Source organism: Xenopus laevis, chromosome 1S (assembly GCF_017654675.1).
Source record: "Xenopus laevis strain J_2021 chromosome 1S, Xenopus_laevis_v10.1, whole genome shotgun sequence".
Lineage (NCBI taxonomy): Eukaryota > Metazoa > Chordata > Amphibia > Anura > Pipidae > Xenopus > Xenopus laevis.
Window position 1 is genome coordinate 184,708,386 of NC_054372.1, and position 22,219 is coordinate 184,730,604.

The window sequence follows — 22,219 nt, forward strand, 5'->3', positions numbered from 1 at the left end:
TGGTTAAACAGATCTAATAGAGATAGAGAGTTGGGTGTGACGCTGTATTAAAGGAAAACTATATCCCCAAAATGAATACTTAAGCAACAGATAGTTTATATCATATTAAGTGACCATTTTGTGATGGTCTGTGTGCTGCCTCAGAGATCACCTGACCAGAAATACTGCAGATCTATCTGTAAAACGAAGCAAAACACAGAAATCTGGCTGTTTATTGGCTCATGTGACCTAACATATGGTTTCTTTGTGTGCACCGTGAATGGTAGGATATCAGGGGGCAGCCCTTATTTTTTAAAATAGCAGTTTTCTATTTATGATTTCCCAATGGCACATACTACTAAAAAAAATTATTGTGAAAATGGATTATTTACACGAAGCAGGGTTTTACATATGAGCTGTTTTATGCAATACATTTTTATAGAGACTTACATTGCTGGGGGGGGGTATAGTTTTCCTTTGAGGACCTATTTGGAGAACTAGTACACAGAGTTTAGTCACAGACATAGCTGGAAGTTGCACATATGTAGCCATGTTTATTTGACATTGTATGGGCACTGCTGGGCACTTGGTTTGGGGAAAAAAAAAATGTATTAAATTTTATTGAAACCTATTTCTCAAAAATGTATTTTTTCTCTTTGATTTTCTCTATCTTCAGTTAGTGCAGATATCAAAGCAAACGTAAGAAAACGTCTTTGTTTGTGTCAAATCTTACTTTGATCTATCTTTAAGGCGTTTTACATTCATTCTGGGCCATGGTACTAATGAAAAATAAATGGCGGTGTTTAAATATAAAAGGTGACAGGTATGGGACCTGTTACCCAGAAAACTCAGGACCAGGGGTTTTCTGGAAAACAGATCTTTCTGTAATTTGGATCTTCATACCTTAAGTCTACTAGAAAATCATGTAAACCTTAAATAAACCCAATAGCCTGGTTTTGCTTCCAATAAGGATTAATTATATCTTAGTTGGGATCAAGTACAAGTTACTGTTTTATTGTTACAGAGAAAAAAAAAATATTTTTAAATATTTGGAATATTTGGATAAAATGGAGTCTATGGGGTATATTTATCAAAAGAGTGAATTTAGAGATCACTGCTGTCCACTAGAGTGAAATTCCACCACTCTCCATTCATTTACCAAAGGTTGAACTTTCACTTTCACCCATTGATAAATACTCTTTTAAAAATCCCTTTGAAATTAATAGAGAGTGGTGGTATTTTACTCTAGTGGCCTGTGGTGAATAGTGATGGGCAAATTTGTCCTGAAAAATTCACGGAACTCGAATTTTGACGCAGGCGTTGAAGTCAATTGGCGTCCAAATAATGTTGACGCACAATGGTTTTGACACAAGTGACTTTTCCGGTGCGCGGCCAAACGCGGAAATTGGCAGTAAATTCGCACCTGTCGAATTTATTCGCCCATCACTAGTGGTGATCTCTAACTTCACTCTTTCATAAACATACCCCTACGTGAGAAAGCCTTTCCGTAATTCAGAGCTTTCTAGATAATGGTTTCCAGATAACAGATCCTGTACCTGTAATAAGGAATCCTGTGTGCTCATCAGCACAAGGTATCAAATGTTACTACTAGCGGCTGCGGCTTCCGAGGCACGGCTTTAGCAAGGAGCATGGGCAGAAGCCTTTTGGTTTTGTTTCTGTTTTCAGCAGTGAGAACAGGCTTATATTAATGTTATGGAGTTGCTCGCAGTGGGAAACCCCTGTATACATCATAGCACTAATCTTATAAGACAAGTATAATGCGATCTCAATATTATATGACATATATCCCTCTTTCCTGGCCATTAATAGCATCCTGCTGTCACAGCTAAGGAGATGCCTTCCTTTCAGTTCTATACTTTGTGCTGAAAGAATCAGCGAGTGGATTAAAATGTCGGAGCAGCTATTCTTGCACCTCTTCTTCTATTCTTGAGACAGGGGCAGATGTAGTATCGTTTGCTATCATTTTAACCTTTCCAGCTGATAACACATAGCAACCAGCAAACACCCTCCTGGGTATAATAAACTCCGACTTAAGATTATTGATAAATAGAAGGAAAAGTCAAGGCCAAGTTTGACATCACAGCTATGTACATGCACAGACGTCTGATGTATTGTCAGCAGAAGTCACAGACGTTATATATATTTATCCCCATTGGTGCCGGCGTGCAGAGAATGAGATTCTGGCAGCAGTGATTGAATTGACTCTTATGAACATGTAACCCCTTTTTGGCCACCCCACTGTGCCAGAGGTTGTACATCACATTTGTCTTACCAATACAGGTCCTGAGTTTCGTGATAATTCTCCTTTAAGAAATAGTTCAGTTTTCCTTTTCTATGGCGTTAGTTAAAACAAGTAAGCTTTACTTACATTATGTACAGTGGTGTAACTAGATGTGGCTGGGCCCCACTGCAAATTAATTTTAGGGCCCCCAACATATCTAGAGGTTGTCCTTTGTTACAAATACATATTGAAATTGCTCATAAATTAAAGCCTCACCAAGCCCCCTATCGCAGGGTCTGCTTCCTCTGTAGTTACACCCCTGATTATTTAAATTATTTAATGGGGTTTCCTTCAGTTTGGGAATTAATAGGCAAAAGCAAGCAGACAGGTACAATTTTGTGGACACTGTTATTAAGGTAAGCTTTGTATCATCCCAAAATCTTGTTTATGTGCCAGAATATGGGTCCCCATGCCCATAACTAGACAGTGAGGAGAGATGGGGAATGTGAGCAGTGCAGCGACATCCAGGAAGTGCTAAATGGAAAGTAAAAGTAATTGTCTGTCCCTCCTCTATGTCTATGTAAGGCATAGGGAAGGGGCAGGTAATTTATGATTGACAGCTAAGATTTTTAAATAACTTTTATAGCAGGCATGGGATCTTTATTAAAAAGTGAATTTGAGTTTCATGTTTAATTTGAAAAGGACTTTTATAATAGAGATTTTTACGTTTGCACGATAGGTCCCCTATAAATGTACAGTATATACAAATTTATAGTGATCTGTGATGTCATTGACTATAAACTGTGCTTAGTGATGTCACGACCCATTGAAACTTGTATATGACGAAATAATAATACTACTACCCCCTACTTTATTAGCATTCCTTGAATTTCATGACCTGTTTTAAAAAACTTGGTCTGTAGAACTTTCCCGTGGTCATTGAGCTCAATGACTTTGATGATCAGTTCTGACAATATTCTGTAATAGTAAGCATTCTATTCTAGCAAACCCCCTTATTCTGTGAATTTCTGGTCTTCCAGATAAAGGATATGGGATATTGCATTGAACAGCGTGTTACAGTAACCCATGATACAAGCCAATTTGGAGAAACCGCACACCTGAGCAGAGCTTCCTGGTGCTCAGTGGTAGGGGAATCGGCAACCACCCAGTCAAGGTACGTGGAAAGATCACCGGCACACAGGAGTTTGTTCAGCAGGGCAAGCCCTTGCAATTTTAATTATGCAGTGCAACGTTTCAGGGCACGCCCCTTTGTCAAGCATGCTTGACAAAGGGGCGTGCCCCGAAACGTTGCACTGCATAATTAAAATTGCAAGGGCTTGCCCTGCTGAACAAACTCCTGTGTGCCGGTGATCTTTCCAAGTAACCCATGATAAGCAAAGACATTTTTGTGCAACTTACAGTCAGAGCCAGAACTAGGGGTAGGCAGAAGAGGCACCTGCCTAGGGCGCAATGATGTGGTGGTGCTGGGCAGGTGCTTGTCCAATGGTCTTCTGCCTACTTCTAGTCCGGATTCTGCCCCTTTTGCCTTCCTCTTCTGTCACCCCCTTTGTTGCCCTCCCTCCCCTTTGTTGTCCCCCCTCCCTCCCCTATGTTGCTCCCCCTTGTTTCCCTCCCTCCCCTTTGTTGTCCTCCCTCCCCTTTGTTGCTCCCCCTCCCTCCCCTTTGTTGCCCTTCCTCCCTCCATTTTGTTTCCCTCCCTCTCTCTCCCACTCCGTTGCTACCCTCCCCCTACATTATGGCGCATGTGCGCTTCCATATGCTTACGGGAGGCGGGGTTAGCCGACTGGGTTGCCTAGGGCACCCGGTCGGCTTGGCCCAGCCCTGCTTGCAGTTGCCTAAAAAAAAATGCTATTCATGGATTGGTTGTTTTGGATTACCGCCTGTGTGCAAATTTGCCCAGTATTGATAAATGAGCCCCTGACACCTTCTACAAGCACAAGACTGTCTTAACCCAAGACCTGATTTTCTAGGATGGCACATTTTTCTCAAAACAAAGGATTTTAGGCAGTACATCTGGCTCAACGTTCAGGCCAACCAGGCTAGATGTCTTGTTGCTGACCACATTGTCCTTTATCACCCTGGAAGATTGGGACATTATCCATTTAAAGGAGCTTTTGAGGACTCCAGCTCGATAAAAACACAAGATATTTCACAGAGAGCACATTTAATTTTTTGTTTGGTTACTGCTGTTAAAGTAAGAAGAAACCATAAAAATAAAATTAGCCTGAAGCAAATACAAAAGTTGATGATTCTTCTCACAAGTATCCCAAGGAGAAATATAATTAAAACACTAGGATTTATTGTAGAGAGAGTATTAAAAAGAGATTTATCGTATATGAAAGATGGGCCATTGGAATCACAATAAAGATAATGAAAAAAAAGACCATGGTCTTAACTCGGCACAATAAATGAACGTTAATCTGTTGCACCCAAGACACATTCATAGTCTCTGACAATATAAGTATCACTATATATATATGAAAGAGGATGTCTTATAATGAGATTCAGATAACTGCAGAAGGACACTAATATATTGTTTCACTCCCAGTGGGGGCCAAAGGCATATTCACAATAAGAACAGCAGACAGGACAAAACACCCTGAACCCAGAAACCAATAAAATACAAATTAAGACTTGGCACTGGGGAAAATATATAAAAAACATCTTATCTGTTCAGAAAAATTATTACTTATTCCGGCTACTGCAGTTTCCACAAAGTTTACTTTCTAAGGCTGGCACGCAAGTTATGATATTAGAGCAATAATTCTGCTTATATTTATGGTGATCTGCAAATATCAGTCCCCCCCATACAGGGAATATATTGTAGCCCTTTAAGCTAGAAATACTGGTTGGAATTCTTCCCCTTTTATTCTCAGTCAAATGATATTTATTGGCAAAGCAAAGAAGCAGATTTAACCATATACTGTATCACATAACACCAATGAATTTCTTGCAACACGCAAGACAAAGATATTATACATGGAGCTGGCACTGTATTTATTCTGCCATGTGTTTTTGAACTTATTATACATAAAGTTGGCAGAGTATTTATCCTGCCAGGTGTTCTGGGAAGTGATATATATAGAGTTTTTTTTAATATATTCTTTATTTTAATTTTTTTCAAATGCATTTGTTCTGGTGTTATTAAACGTGGAATTAATCCTTGGATACAGTAAAGGAATTTGTGTTGAAAATGTCTTGTGTGACTGGACCTCCTCCTATGTGTATATTAACTTCAGTGTAAGTGGGTACATAGGGGCAAATTCACTAAAGGACAAAGCGCCTAACGCTAGCGTAGCGCATTTTCATTAATACGCCGATTCACTAACGGACACTGGCGTAAATTCGCTAGAGCTACTTCGCACCCTTACGCCTGGCGAATTTGCGCAGCGGACGTAACTATGCAAATTCACTGACGCGCGCATTTTTCTGAACGCTACCTTTTACGCCAGACTTCCTTCGCCACCTCAGACCAGGCGAAGTGCAATAGAGTAGATAGGGATTGCTTCAAAAAAAGTTAAAAAAAGTCCCAAAAAACGCTTTCGTTTTTTCTTTTTTTATGGGTGATAGGCTGAAAAAGATCGTAAATTTTTTTGGGGCTACCCTCCTTCCCCCCTACATTTCCTAACTCATGGCAACTTAACTATACAGTGGGCACATGTGTAGGGCAAAACAAAAATGTTATTTGCTGTTTTGAAGGTTTCCCAGGCTTGTGTAGTGATGCTACATATACCTCCATTGTAACTTCAATTTGGCGCCGTATGCAAATCAAGCATCGGTGGCGCAACTACGAATCTTAGTGAATTTGCCCCATAGACTCTTAGAACAGTAGATCGGGTTTCCATGTGATTAAACTGATGGCTTTGCTTTGATAGAGAGTCTTTATGATTTGGCAGCTATTTTTCATAAGCAGTTAATAGTGCTGCTCCAGCAGAATTCTGCACTGAAATCCATTTCTCAAAAGAGCAAACAGATTTTTTCATTTAATTTTGAAATCTGACATGGGGCTAGACATATTGTCAGTTTCCCAGCTACCTCCAGTTATGTGACTTGTGTTCTGATAAACTTCAGTCAATCTTTACTGCAAGTTGGAGTGATATCACCCTCCTCCCTTTCCCCCCAGCAGCCTAAAGCTGGCCATAGACTCAAAGATTTGCTTGTTTGGCGACATCGCTAAACGAGCGGATCTTTCCCCGATATGCCACTAACGGCATGGCTATATCGGGGGTAATTCGAACGTTCGGCCATACGGCCGAATTACGATACGCCAAGGGGCTCCGACGGGTCGCTCGTTTAAAAGGCAAACCTTCCCGATTGATATTGTGGCCAGATATCGATCAGGAAGACCCGTTGGAAGCCCCCATACACGGGCAGGTAAGCTGCCAAATTGGTCCAAATGACCGATATGGGCAGCTTTATCTGCCCGTGTATGGCCACCTTAACAAGAGAACAATGAGAAGGTAACCAGATAACAGCTCCCTAACACAAAATAACAGTTGCCTGGTAGATCTAAGAACAGCACTCTATAGTAAAATCCAGGTCCCACTGCGACACATTGGGGCAGATTTATCAAGGGTTGAATTTCGAAGTAAAAAATACTTCGAAATTCGACCATCTAATTGAAATACTTCGAAATTCGACCATCGAATTGAAATACTTCGAATTCGAATATCAAATTCAAACTTTTTTCATCGAATTTGGGTATTCTGCGGTCGAAGTTAAATCGTTCGATCAAACGATTAAATCCTTCGAATTGAACGATTCGAACGATTTTTATAGAACGATTTTACTTCGACTTCAAAAAACTTAGAAAAATGCTTTAGAAGGTCCCCATGGGCTAACATAGCACTTCGGCGGTTTTCCGGATAAGAGTTATTTCTGTGATTTGGATCTTCATACCTTAAGTCTACTAGAAAATCATTTAAACATTAAATAAACCCAATAGGCTGGTTTTGCTTCCAATAAGGATTAATTATATCTTAGTTGGTATCAAGTACAAGCTACTGTTTTATTATAAGAGAGAAAAAGTATTCTTTGGATAAAATGGAGCCTATGGGAGAGAGCCTTTCTATAATTCTGAGCTTTCTGGAAAATGGGTTTCCAGATAACGGATCCCATACCTGTACTGTCAGGTTCAGAATTAAAAAACAGTTTCTATGGACCTTCATAGTTGCAAGAAAAGACTATGAAAGATGTTTTTGTTTGGGGATTTTTCTTCTTCTGGAAATAAATAGAAGAAGCCAGCCTTTCAGGTTGGATAAAGGGCTTTTCTGTATTAAACAAAACAAAATCACCATAAGGGTGTTGAGATTGTGGAATGCTCTTCTTGGCGATTTTGTGATGGCAGATTCCCGTAACGGCTTCAAGATGGACTTGAATTGCTTTTTGGCCAGACAACCCTCAAATTAGTGTTGGGTTACTTTTTTTTTACTAATCAGTTCTCTATATGATAGATATAATGCTCAGTACTACACTGAAGATTGTATATTGGAAAAATCATTTCTTCAATAATAGTTTTGAACCATAATGCCCTTTTAAGTGCAGAAGCTGAAAGTGTAACCAGAGACTACAAGTCTGCTAAAAAAGGAGCTTAGATGACAAGCACAGAAAAATATTAAGGCAACCAGTGTGTACAGTAAATGGAATAGACAATCGACTTCCAGTAAGTGAAACCATGTTCAGTTGAACCTATGCCGGAAAATAAAGAAATCGAGCAGTAGCGATTGCTTTTTCCTCTTTGTAAAATAAAAGCTAGTTATTCATTAAAAAAATAATAATAAAATATGGTAATATTTAAATGAAATGCTCTGGGGAGATATGTCAACAACACAGCATGGAAATAAATTGTGGTTATTCCTCCTGGGGTAAATAGTCTCAGATTTTGGCTCCCTTTCATAGATAAAAAAACATTAGTGGAAAGTGTCTGAGATGTAAGAGCAGCGGTATTTACTTTGGTATGCCGGTTTTATGAGCCAGACCATATTGGCAGATGTTATTTTTAATATGAGAAAATAATCAGTGTTTGGGAAAAGAAGCTGTATTCTCATCCACATGGAATTATGGGAAGCTCTGATACATACGGGATAATATCTGGATGATTGGTCTACAGGACCAAATCACATGAACATCTTTTATCATTCAGTGGTGACTATTGTGAAGTAGAGTTTGGATTCTATGATATGAAAAGATACAGGGATGTTGGAAAGCGATCCATTGTGGGTGGTGGTGGTGGAGTGGATCAGTGACATGGGTGGACATAATTAGGCATGGCCTGTGTTAGCATAAAAACACTTTTTTTCAACTGCTGGCCAACACTGTCATTGTCTCCAATTTTAATTTGGGGTGTTGTAAGGTATACGATTTTGCATATTCTATCTATTTCTATCTATATTTGTAAAAATGCTTGTATGTGTGTATTAATTAGGCTTATTTTGTATCCCAATGGCTACTGCAGGAACATGAGTGAACAAATACTTCATTCTGTGCAATCATCTTTTTCTCTGTATGAAAGTACTGGAAATAAGGTGAAGGAACAGGAACCAAAATAATGAGATAGCCAGTACTGAAATAAAGGGAATTATTTATAACATTTTTACCGAACCTTTTATATAAGACAAGGAACCCTGTGGTTAGCTCTGTTATGCTTTAAAATAGGGGGATAATTATTTTTTATAATGAGCAAATGACATCACAATGGATGAACTGTAACTGATGACATCACTAAGCACCATTTACAAAGGGAATGTGTGTTCACCAAGTAGGAGGGGAACAAATACTAGAAAGAGTTAGTCCTCCTTGGAAAACTTTTATCAACATATAGAAGAACCATGAATACTAAATATATTGACCCTTGTTTGTCACCAACTAAATCTTAAAACAGGTGAATTCTGTATAGTTTTTCAAAGCAAGAGTTTGCTTTGGGGACAAATCTCTGTACTCAGGCTCTTCTTGTTTGTGGTTGAAGTTTCACTCCCACAGGTCAGGTATTTATACACAAAGGAGTCAACGGACTGATAGGTTTCCACAAAAATATAAACTTTTTGTTAAGATTTTGTTTAGATTTTTCTCAGATAAGAAACTCAACTGCAAATCTCCTTGCTCTCATTTTTATCAGAGGTTTAGATGGACTTTGCCGTAGTCTGAAAACTTAGGTTATGGCAGGTGTCTCCAGTGATATCAGAGAATTTTGCCTCCTGCTTGGTGATGTTCTGGGACTTTTGTGGAACACCAAGGGGAAGATGTATATTTTTAAGAAATGGTTGGATGGTTTTGTATCAACTCAGAAATGCAAAGCTTCTGGTATTCATTTAAATATGTTTTTGTGTAACCAATTAAAAGTTTGCTCAGAGTTTAACTAGTAAGCATTCCTACACCCTTATTAGTTAAACTAGAGGCTGCAAAATATTAACAGTAATTTGAAATGCCGGGGAAACTTATTAAAATGATTAGGAAGAGTTGGGGGCAGCTGGTGAAGTAACACCACCCTGCATGTGAGTAGGTCTCATGTAGAAGTCGTTCAGTGCATGGTCTTGGTCCATTGTTGAGCTTGCTCCATCTGTAAGTTTGACTTGGAGATGACTTGTAACACTACAGCTCAGAAATAAGTGGGATGCACCAAATACATCGTTTTTGGTGTTCGCCAAATACTATATCCTCCAGAAAAGGTTTGGCCAAATACTCAACCCAATCTGTACCTAATTTAAATATACAGAGATATGAACAGAATAAGATATCATTAAAAAAATGTGTTGCCTTCAGTTTTCCAAAGTCACATGACTTTAAGGACCGGATTCCATTAAAATATCATTAAAAAAGGTGTTGCCGTCAGTTTTCCCAAGTCACATGACTTTAAAGACCGGATTCCATTCCATAAAGTGCTAGAGATTCAAGAAGTGCTGAGGTACAGCCAATTTCCAAATATAATCCCGTATCGGGCACATCCCTAAGAAGCACCAGTTTGGCCACACTAGCTGCAATGACTTCTCGACTGTAAACTCTGCTGAGCAGGGACCTCTTTACCTTCAGTATCTTTCAGTATTTGTTACTAATCTGTATGTTTGATGTATGCACCCTTATATTACACAGCCATGTGGAATATACCAAATTATGTATGGATACCAATTGTTCTGCAACTGTCCATGTGCACCGGTGTCATAACTTATATGTCCCATTGCACCAAAACGAACTCACAAAGGTTTCATTCCTTGGCTGTGTGATATTCATATAAGTACTGAATGTTCTGAGAAATCTTTGTGGGATTTTTAGACTACTACAGTAAATCTCTTCCTTGGTGCTATATGTCAAATACCTTTGATGTATGTAGTTAAATTACTATAATATTTGTTCCATGTAATCATGTTTCCATTTGACTTGCTGTTGTAATGTATCTGGTTTCAAAGAAGCAGTTCATGAATGTCTGATAATCATATATATATATACAAGAGGTACTTTAGCATATCTAGCATAAACTATCCACTGATGTACAATGACAATGACAGATTTGGGTAATGTAATATGGGGGGATAGAAGAAGGAGAGTAGAACTAAAAGGACATTTTCAAATGAGAGATCAACTCGGTTTTGGCATTCAAGAGAGTTTTTTTAGTGGCATCTACCTTCTGTTTTCTAGGTTTCCTCCATCTTTTGGTGTCACTGCAGAATTAGGCCGAAGAAAAAGCCTCTTTTTGCTTTATTCTATTAGAAAGTTGCACCTTGTTGTCGAGCAAAAACAGAAGGTTTATGATCTATCATCAATGGTGATGGTACCTCCATTGAGTAATATTACAGCAGAGATCTCTGCTCTTAAAGGAAAACTATACCCCCAAAATGAATACTTAAGCATCAGATAGTTTATATCAAATTGAATGACATATTAAAGAATCTTACCAAACTGGAATATATATTTACATAAATATTGCCCTTTTACATCTCTTGCCTTGAACCACCATTTCATGACTCTATCTGTGCTGCCTCAGAGATCACCTGACCAGAAATACTACAACACTAACTGTAACAGGAAGAAGTGTGGAAGCAAAAGGCAGAACTCTGTCTGTTAATTGGCTCATGTGACCTTACATGTGGTTTGTATGTGTGCACAGTGAATCTTACGATCCCAGGGGGCGGCCCTTATTTTTTAAAATGGCAATTTTCTATTTATGATTACCCAATGGCACATACTACTAAAAAAGTACATTATTATGATAATGGTTCATTTACATGAAGCAGGGTTTTACATATGAGCTGTTTTACTCAGTATCTTTTAATAGAGACCTACATTGTTTGGGGGTATAGTTTTCCTTTAAAGCCAATACTGAATCCAATCTAACTGCAAAAATCATTTTGGTCTCTGAAGCCATAACTCCCAACTTTGGTGGGACAGTCCTGATTTGCCACCCAGCCTGTGGACCTTGATCGCCCCTTAACTGGCCTGCTGCAGGACAAGGGGAGCTGATTGGGCTCAGGCTTGCAGTGTGTACGTCTGAAAATGCTTTGGAGGCCACCACTGTGTCAGTCATGAAATGCTTGCAAACCAAAGAGTCATGAAATTCTTAGGGGCTGCCTCTGTTTCTGTTATAAAATACTTGGACTCCACCATTGTGGCTGTCATGAAATGCTTGGAGGCCACAGTAGGTCATGAGATGTGGGCCATTGTGCATCTGTCATTTTAACCATGTAAATTAGGTGTGTATTTTTGTTTATTGGGCATGGTATTGGGGTGTGCGGTTACAAAGTGTAGCTCTTTTTCAGTTTTTCAAAAGTTGGGAGGTATGTCTGTATTTTGGCCATGTACTTATATATAATACACAGGCATTTGTGGAGGGCATGGTTGCCAATAGAGAACCCCACGGTGCTTATGACTCCAGCCCATAATATGTCAATACTATAAAAATAGGAACCATTCCATTTTTATTGCACAATGTTGATTTTAGTAAACATTTCCATGTTTCTCAGAAACAAGAAATCCAGTTTCCATGCATGTGTCCCTATCTTTCTGATATATCTGGGACATCCCTCTTCTAATCATGTTTCATTCCATTCATTTTCTACCACAGAGATCCGTTTTACACAGAGGCTTTAGTAAGCATGTAGTAACATGACCAAATGTTTCCTTTTGGCACTTAAACACAGCTCAGTTTACCAACAACGGAGAGCTTGTGGTTTGCAGACCCCTTAATCCCAAATCCACGTTAATGTGATTCTCTCCGGTCTCCCCCCTAGAAACAGCTGCATGTGACAGTGTTTGAGTGGCTAAGTACATGATTTATCTTCTATATGCTATATATAAACCTGCTAAGTACCCTTAAGAGTGTATTGTGGTCACACCTGTCCTCCATCAAAAGCCACTTGCAGGATCTGTAACCATAACTCCATGGTGCATAAACAAAAGCCAGAATGGAGCCAATGAAAGCAATTGATACATGTTGGGCCAGCGCCGGGATTGAAATCATGATCTATGAATGAGTGCTTGGAAACTGTTCAGCGCTGTTGATTTTAATTTATATTTAATTTACTCCAGGACATGTTAGATTTAGAACCGCTTTTTCCCTGAGAATCAAGGACCTTATTTGTCCAAGGTTTGAATACATTTCCCTGGATCACAAGCAGGTATCTCAAAGAACTACAAGTGTTCTCCAACAGAAGATCATGCTTAAAAATGTTCTAATAGATATAATAATATATATATGTCCCATACAGTTTTTCTGTGAAATTAAACTCATGCATGATAAGGCCAGTTCAGGGAGGAAATGCATATTATTTCTCTTAAAGCTATAAACATTATAAGGGGGCTTTGTTCTTTGGAATTGGAAGCCACACCAAAAACGCCATTCGGATGTATATTTGTTTATGTGAGCCAAAAGGGGTCATTAACCATAGCAAGTGCAGAGACCAATATGCAATTGCCATGTTTTGTTCCCATAATGTAGTGTTTTTCCCATAATGGAGCATTTCTTCCCCAAGCTCTTCAGGGTAGTTGCAGTTTACAGGGGCTTGTGCAATTGGTGCTCATTGGTGCACAAATCAGATGCATATGAGCTGAAAAGACCAGTAGACCTTTCATGTGTGAGTGATGGGTATGCCCTATTCTTTTGTTGCAACCGTGCTGTACCCATTGACACAGGCTGCTGTGACAACCCTGGAGCTACTGCATAGCTCCAGGGTTTTGTCAAGGCACAACTGCACTTTATTTGGAACAGGAACTGGGAAGGACTGCAGGAAAATAGCTGGACCATAACTGTACTAGTGGTCATAAATGACCTCACATTGCTAATATAGCAGAAGCCAAAACATTTGAGCTTGTGTTTTTGTGCAGGTGTTTTTTTTTCTAATCAAAGAATAGATGTAATCTGGGATAAACCCTGTGATAAAACAATTTTTAATCTGCTTGGTCTACCTGTATGTTAAGTGAAGCCAGTTCACATTTTAAGGTAATTGACCCCCAGGGCAAACAAAGTCAGGACCCTCTATGGTACAATACACATAGTTGTTCCCAAATCTCCCTGCAATAGTTGTGCACTGTCTGAGTTCTACATGCAGACTGAACTGGGAATTATCACCAAATGGTACCCCATGGGTCCAGCAGTATTAGCTGTGATTGGCACTATCATGATTTAGGACTTGATTGGTCCCTATTATGGCCCACCTGGGATGTCATGTGATTGGCCCTTTTTGGAAGTTGCCTTTGTGGTTGGCAGATCAGATCACAATGATGGTAAATGCTGTCCATTGGGGTGAGAGTTGCAGCCTCCTCCAACCTCTAGTAGATTTGTCACCACCCTTTAATGCATTTTCCATAAATACCCTGCCTAATGTCCGATGGGAACTGTAGAGGCTAGATCCCCCTCACATTTAATTCAAAATGATAGGACATTTACTGGTATTTTAATCCCTTTAGGCAGTGGTTGTCAAACATTTTCTGTTATGTTGTCAGGAACACTCCATGCAGTGCTGAAGAATTCAAGATGGCAGCACCCATTTGGATGATGTCACGCCTCATGACATGAGCGCGTTGCGGTTTTGTGCAAAAATTTGAAATAAATAGACGCAAGGGACCAGGGTTTAATGCTGGAATATAGGTTCTACTCCTAAGTGTTCCCAGGTGCGCTTAAATTCTCTGCTCACTGATTCTTGGATTCTGACCTCTTGTCTTGTTCCTCACTACTCCGATTGCTGCCTGTCCTTGACTCTGTGCCTTGAATTCAACCTTGAACTGTTTAACCCCTCCTGCACAACAAACTGGACTTTTGCCTGCTAATCTGCATTGTGGCTTTTTGCTTGGTCCCGACTACAACCATTGCAGCCGCTAGGCCTTGACAGTTTGAAAGTCCAACATTTGGCTAAGGTTCCCTTTTAAGGTCCAGCCTTTGGAAAGGGCTTCTCTTAACTCATGTAATAAGTACAGATATATATGTATGTATAGCAATTTCAGTCATTCCATAACTGTTTCATGAATATCTAGCACAGTAAATACATATTCACCCCTACTCTCACCCTTACTGACCTTCAAGCTGGACTTTCAGGTGTATCTAGAAGAGCAAATAGCCATTCTCCACATTTCTCACATTAACTGGCCTTCAGACTGAGCCACTTCTGCCACTGCTCCAAGATCTTCCCCTCCAGGAAGACTAGCTTCACAGTTTGGAAATCAAGGGTAATATTGTGACCAAAATCCAATGACTGTGGTTGTTTTTTTTTTTTTTTTGCCTACTTGAATTGTGACTTGTAAAACAAACTGCTGAATAGTGGGTGTCATGGGTTCCCTCTCCTGTTTAGAGATGGTTGCCCAGCTTGATAGAAATGGTTTCCCTTATATCAAGTTGTATTTCTCTGAAGAGTAATCACAACAATCTAAACACCTAGGAAATCAAATTCTGTTTGCCACAGCATATAGGGGAGATTGATATAATCATAATTTGCAAATTGAAATTTGTTTTTAATTTAAGGAAGGTATTATTGATAAGATGGTAATGATACAAATGGCTAATAGCATACTCTTAAATAGAAATCACATAGACTTTCTTGAGTTTTGAGTCATAGAAACCAAGGCAGAGAATGTAGATATTCTCAGACATCAGAATGGAAATACATCTGGATTAACACAGCAAAGCTAAGATGCTGTTATCCTTAAATGTATATTGATCGACTTGCACATTTTCATGGAAGACTGACCTCAATAGGAAAACAGAAATAGTGATGTAGTACTCAGAGAGTCCGTATTCTACCACAAGCCTCCCCTCAGCTGTAATGCCACAGAGCTGTACAGTAAATCTCTCTCCCCGGAGAATTCCGACTAAAACGAATTGCTGTAGCTGGTCCGATGCATTGCTGTGAATCATTTGATGAAACGTTGGCACGATCCAAGTCAAGCCTTTTATGTGGAGGTACGTTTCTTTATTAGTTCATATTCTGATGATCATGTCTCATACTGTACATTGTGCGTCTTTATAAAGATATGGCACGCAAGTGGCGCTCATATACCTGAGTAATAATGTAGTAGCCCTACAAGAATGTTTTCAGCTCTCATTCCTTGTTTTTTATAGCACCAACATAATCCACAGCACTTTACAGAAATTATACATCATTTACACCACTCCTTGATGCAGTGGAGCTTACAATTCACACACTAGGGTCAGTTTTATCAGGCGCCAGCTAACTGACCTGTATGTTATGAGTCCACGCACAGGAAGAACATACAAACTCATTCAGAGCAGTTGTGTAATCAGCTAGTATCTTACCTATTATAGGAACCCAGCACTGCATGGTAGTGTTTTTAACCACTGCGCCACCATGATGTGTAACTATTCCATATTTGTTACATAAACTATAAGGGATATGCATAGAATTCAAAACAATTTTATGCATTCCAGGCCAAACCAGTCTCAGCTGGGGCCTAGAGACAGACCAGTTGTCAGCTGCTTTATTAAAATAGCTAATTAGTTAATTAGTCAACCCAATCAAATTTACTCAAACAACTTGCATGATTTTTAGAAACATGTAGTAATTTTTTTTTAAATGCCCTTAGCTAGTGTCAGATTGGGAAGCCAGGGGGCTGCTTGAAAACCTTAGATAAAGGTTCCCCGACCTTTTTTTACCCAGGGAGCCACATTCAAATATAAAGAAAATGTAAAAGTTGTCTCCTAGCCTGGAATTCAAAAATATGCACCTGCTCTGAGGCCACTGGAAGCAACATCCAAGGGGTTGGTGAATAACATGTTACTCACAATCAATGTCTAGAGTGCCAGGGTTCCCCAACCTCTTTTACCTGTGAGAAACATTCAGATTTAAAAGGAATTGGGGAGCAAAGCAAGCATAAAAAAATCTTCCTGGGGTGCCAAATAAGGGCTATGATTGGCTATTTGGTAGCCCCTATATGGTCAGTCTACAGGAGCGTCATTTTGGCAGTACACCTGTTTTTTAGGTAAAACTCGCCTACAAGCCTGGAATTAAAAAATAATCACCTGCTTTTAGGCCACGGAGAGCAACATTCAAGGGGTATGTGAGCAACATGTTACTCACGAGCCACTAGTTGGGGACCACTGGCCTAGACCATAGGCCTACTCTCTTTCCCCCTCTCCTTACTCAACCTTTTTATTCACCCAGTCTCTTTTCTTTATGTACTATACTCTATTCTTCCATCTATTTAGCATCTTTGCTCCCAGAAATAATGGATGATGAAATTTGACAAATGGTTAGAAGCAGGAGGGCCCGCTGACACCTGGGCCCATTGGGAGTTTCCCTGTTGCCATTGTGGGCCAGTTTGATACTGCCCGCAGCTTCTTATTTGCAGGGCTTTCAGGGCAGCTTGTATATCATGATTCGTAGGAATATAGATAGTAGGTGGGGCTTTGTATAGTCGACAGATAAAGCATGGCAGAATACAGAGTTGCAATCCTATCCACTGCAATAAAAACAACAACGGAACTGCTTCTGTAACATCTCCAGTGGATAGCGGCTGATTCGGGGCAGGGAGTGAATGTATTGCGGCATATGCATGGGGACAACTGTGGTGGAAATGGCAACTGTTATCCAGGACTACATTTTGGAAAGCTGTGGCAAAACTGGGCAGGGCATTTTAGGAAACTATTACAATTACTATTCTAATAAATGTGTAATACCACTCCTGTCCAAAGCTTCTAGGCCAGTGAAGTAATGGGCAGATGGCAACTCTGTATTGTGCACATAGTTGGTGCACAAGGTAGCATTCACTGGGGAGCAAGTGCTTGCTAAGTGAACACTAAGGGGCATGCTTGAGGAATAATAAATGACCCCTGAATTGTCTTTAAAAAGTCTTGTGCTAGTTTGGTTAATTCTACAAACCACTAGGAGTATAACTTAACAAATCAAGGTGTACTTACTTTTAGGGTCAGGCCACACAAGCAGATTCAGGGAGATTAGTCTCCCCAGCGACAAATCTCCTCTTCTTCGGGGCGACAATCTCCCCGAACTGCCTTTCCACTGCACTCCGCCGGCTATAATGAAAATCGCCTGGGGGAAGGCACACGAGGCGCTTCGTTTTCCGAAGGCGATTTCCCAGGCGATTTTCTTTTTAGCCGGCGGAGTGCAGTGGAAAGGCAGTTCGGGGAGATTGCCGCCCCGAAGAAGAGGAGATTTGTCGCTCGGGCGACTAATCTCCCCGAATCTGCTCGTGTGGCCTGACCCTTAGTTTAAAAAAACAAACAGGTGACATATACAAAGTAAATTTGAGTAGCACAGTCGGTGCAGCACGAGTGCTCTGGCTAATAAGTGCTAAGGAAAACAATTGGGAAATGCTTGGAAAGAGAGAATAGATAAGCTGCAGACAATAGATAGCTGTTGGATGTGCTGCTCACGCTGGATTTTAATAAGATGGTTTTACTAACAATTGGGCTGTGAGATGGATAAATTGCAGGTATAAGCTCCTTCCCTCCCATTGCAATTACGGATTTTATCTTGGCTATTTCTTTTCTGCTAATTGCATTCTCACCACAATACGGAACCTGCTTGTGGCTTCCCAGGCTGTTGATGAATGGCACTGCCTTGATCAACTAGATCAGCCGAAGGACCGCCATTTGATTCTATCTAATATATAGTAGAGATTTCAAGCTTTTCCCTTCTATACACCAACAGCAAGTGATAGCATATCCATTTCAACTGTTCTGATAATTTCAGATATTTCTAAATACTGTATCATACAGATCATACTGCTGTTTCCAGTTTGGGCTTATAAAACATACAAGGGAACAAGGATGGGGGGGCGCATAAAAGTTAAACCACAAATCCTTTGTGCCCAATTGAAATGTCTTGTTCAACGTGAGTGAAACAAACAAGTCTTGTGCTGAACATAGGTTTTTGTCTACAGTTTTAATACACTTAATAATAAGTAGGTTTTTTTTGTCATTTCTGGAACTATGCAGAATGAACAGTCAAAGTGAAAGTTTTATTTTTCAAGTTTCTAGTTCTTCAGAACAGTTGTGAAGCAAAGTAGTGTCTTTCCTTATGTACATATTGAAATCCACCTTATCTGTATCCTGAGATGCTTGAGCTCATTTACTTATCCTGTGGCCGTAAGTGATGGAGCCTTAGGGCAGTGTCACACTGGGAGATTAGTCGCCCGCAATTTTTAAAAAGAGAGATTTGGCAACTAATCGTTTGTTTTGTCTTCCAAATGAGAATAATGTAAACAGCGTAAAAATTTACAAGGCTACTTTTAATCGCATGTCGTTCCAAAATGCACAGAGACCTTTTAATGAGCGACTTCACTGAAGTCCATTACCAAGAATTGAAATCTAAATGTAAAACACAGTGGGAGATTAGTAACCACAATTATATGTAAATTTCACGCAATGACACTATACATATTTTCCTGGGTGGCGGTTTTGAATTGTTCTGTCCCAGAGTCTTGGCGTCCATTCAACATTGATAATAGAAACACGCAGAGGAAACCACGAGTTTGAAAACACACCAAGGAAATCACGCCAGAGAAAAGAAAATTTCTACTTAAATGTAGGGATGCACCAAATCCAAGATTCGGTTCGGGACTCGGGCAGGATTCGGCCTTTTTCAGCAGGATTCGGATTTGGCTGAATCCTTCTGCCTGGCCGAACCGAATCCGAATCCTAATTTGCATATGCAAATTAGGGACGGGGAGGGAAATTGCTTGACTTTTTGTCACAAAACAAGGAAGTAAAAAATGTTTCCCCCTTCCAACCACTAATTTGCATATGCAAATTAGGATTTGGTTCGGTATTCGGCCGAATCTTTCGCAAAGGATTCGGGGGTTCGGCCGAATCCAAAATAGTGGATTCGGTGCATCCTTACAAAAATGCCATTTCTGAAGCATTTTTTTCGATACAGATCAACTTATTGATCTTGTGGGAGGAGAAAAGTAACGTGTGGCATCATGGGTAGTAATCGCATGAAATCTTTGCTTCGCTATAGACACATGACGTTGCCCGAAACGCAAAAAAAATGCGGGCAACTAATCTCCCCGTGTGCCACTGCCCTTAAAGACTGCAATCCATGGAATACATGTGTCTGTGTAGACTATTGTACCCTGCCAGTTGTTTTTTTTTGCACTTTTCTACCCGGCCTTTGTTTTAATAGTGAGGCCACCAGAGGAAGTGAAGGGGTTTGTTTATACAAAGCTCATGATCTCAATCAAATAATCCTGTAATCAAATAATCCCAGATACAGGAGTAAGGCGGGAAGTAGTATTGATAAAAACAATAAATTCATCTGTTTTTGCTTAGTAATAAAAAATGCAGAAAATATGGACTATTTAAAATAAAAGGCAGTCCTATTTATTTTGTTTAATGAGGGTTCTTCTTGTCTGCTCTTTGGAACAATTGTAGAAAGGACATTTTACAAATATTTATAGCTCTACAGTACAGTAATACAGTGTAGGAAAGAGGCTTATGTGGAGTTATCACCTCTTCTAGTAGACTCCAAAAAGGTATTTACACTTCCCCAAAATGATTCATGAAGCAACTGCTGACAGCACCATTTATCCGTCATTTATGGAGCTGAGCAAGGTGTCCTGGTGTTATGTTCCAGCTGGGACTTGTTTGGAATTCTGGCACATGGACAATGATAAGAGTGAACAGAGCAGGAATTACATAAGAACCAGTCTTGAGTAGTGTTATCGATAACAAACCTTGCTAAAAAGGGCATTTGTTCCGTGGGCTCTGAATTTTAGCAGACTGGGTTGCATTTTATATATTTTAAATAATATATATATATATATATATATTAGAATATCCAGAATGCAGGCCAATGGAAATCAGAGGTAAAGGATATTTACTTCTAGTGTTGGACTGGGATGCCAGTGGCCCACTACAAAACCTTAGACCATGGGCCCACTTTCCAAACTATTTTTCCTCCTCTCCTCACTTAATCTCTTTATTCTCCTAGTCTTTTATATCTACTTTCTGTACTTCATTCTTTCATTATTAAGCTCTTTTTCCAATAAAGAAATAGGGAATGACCATGAAATAGGCCAAATGGTTAGAATCAAGTGGGCCACTGACACCTGGGCCCAACGGGAGTTTTCCTGGTATCCCATTGGGCCAGTCCAATGCTGTTTACTTATTTTATTACAATATATTCATGTCTTAAGTGTATTTAGTGGGCGAATTTGCAAAACGTTGCTGGCGTCCGTTTTTTCCCTAAATTTTTTTGACGCCGGCGAATTTTTGCCAGCGAATTTGCGCCTGGCGAATAAATTCGCCCATCACTAGGGACAATGAAAAAGAGAGTAGGTTAATACAATAGTGTGTGGACCTGAACTTCCACGCTATATTTTCCCAATGGCCTTCCCTAATAGAGCAAATGTAGAGTAACTTTGTCCCCAGTGCTCAATTAACATTCAATCAACACAGCTGACTTTCGTAATGGTCCAAAAGAAAGAAAGCACTAGATCAGATGAGAAATATCTCTAAAAAGAGATAAAAACATAAATGGGGTAATTTACATTATTTAAGTTCAGTGCAATTTCGAGCGCCCATCATAGTGTTTCCACCTCCAGAATTCGATCATCATTGCAGATGCAAAGGCCTGATGCAACATGGCAAAAAATTTGTGAAATGCATTGAAGGCAATGGGCGTCAAAATTATTGTGACGTGCGTCAATTTCACTTTCAGTTTTGCGCATTTATTCGCGCCGTTGAAATGCAGAAATTCTCCAAAAATTTGCACTTGCTGAATTTATTCGCCCATCACTATGAATGAGGTATTACACACAACTCAATGCTGGGAAAAGTGCATACATGGCCCCTATATATTACATTATGGGGTCCTGAGTTAAATTCTGGCCTGGTTACTGTCTGGAGTGTATAAGGGAATATAAATGCACACTCCACTGGGGCAAAGACTAATTTCAATTTGTGGCCAGGATGTCTTTATTCTGCAGATAGCATTGGCTTTAAGAAAAATAATGTATAATTCCTCAATTCCTAGGGGGCAAAAATGTTTGTTTGTTTTTTGACCTAGCCTGCCCAATGTGGGTGTTTCAAGGCTTAACTGAGGTACCCTAGTTTCTAGAATGCCAATTAGATGACCAATTAGGATGCTTTCATAGCTATACAGATGATCCACGTCCACACAAGAATGTTCAATTTTTCTTCCCTAGGTGTTTATGGGTGTCCATGAAATATTCCCAGCAGTGCAAGCAGCTGAAACAGCAGTACAACATAATCCACATTTTGTAGAAGCCTGGCAGACTTTGGGACGAGCCCAGTTGGGTTTAGGAGAAATTACAATGGTAAGTACCTACATGGTCAGTTTCATGGTGGCAAGGCCTGGGGTAAAACAGACCATCATTGGGACTATTGCCAATGTCAGCCTATTGTCCATCATGTGATGTGAAACTATAACTTTCAGCACCATCATGTAACATTACAAAGAACATTGTTCACGGCCCTTGACTGGGGTCAGTAGTCACAGTAACCAGGGATGTGTCCATGGCCCAAGATCAGAGACAGCTGGTGGAACTGGACATGACCAT

The 22,219-nt window shown here is 39.8% G+C and overlaps 1 long non-coding RNA gene across 1 annotated transcript in view; it reads left to right on the top strand.

Moving 5' to 3' along the window:
- LOC121399536 overlaps nucleotides 1–21,971 on the top strand; it is a 35,103-nt gene extending 13,132 nt beyond the window's left edge. Inside the window, exon 3 of the long non-coding RNA XR_005965125.1 lies at nucleotides 21,845–21,971. This is a non-coding gene — a long non-coding RNA (uncharacterized LOC121399536). The remainder of the gene's footprint in view (nucleotides 1–21,844) is intronic.
- The last annotated feature ends 248 nt before the right edge of the window (nucleotides 21,972–22,219 follow it).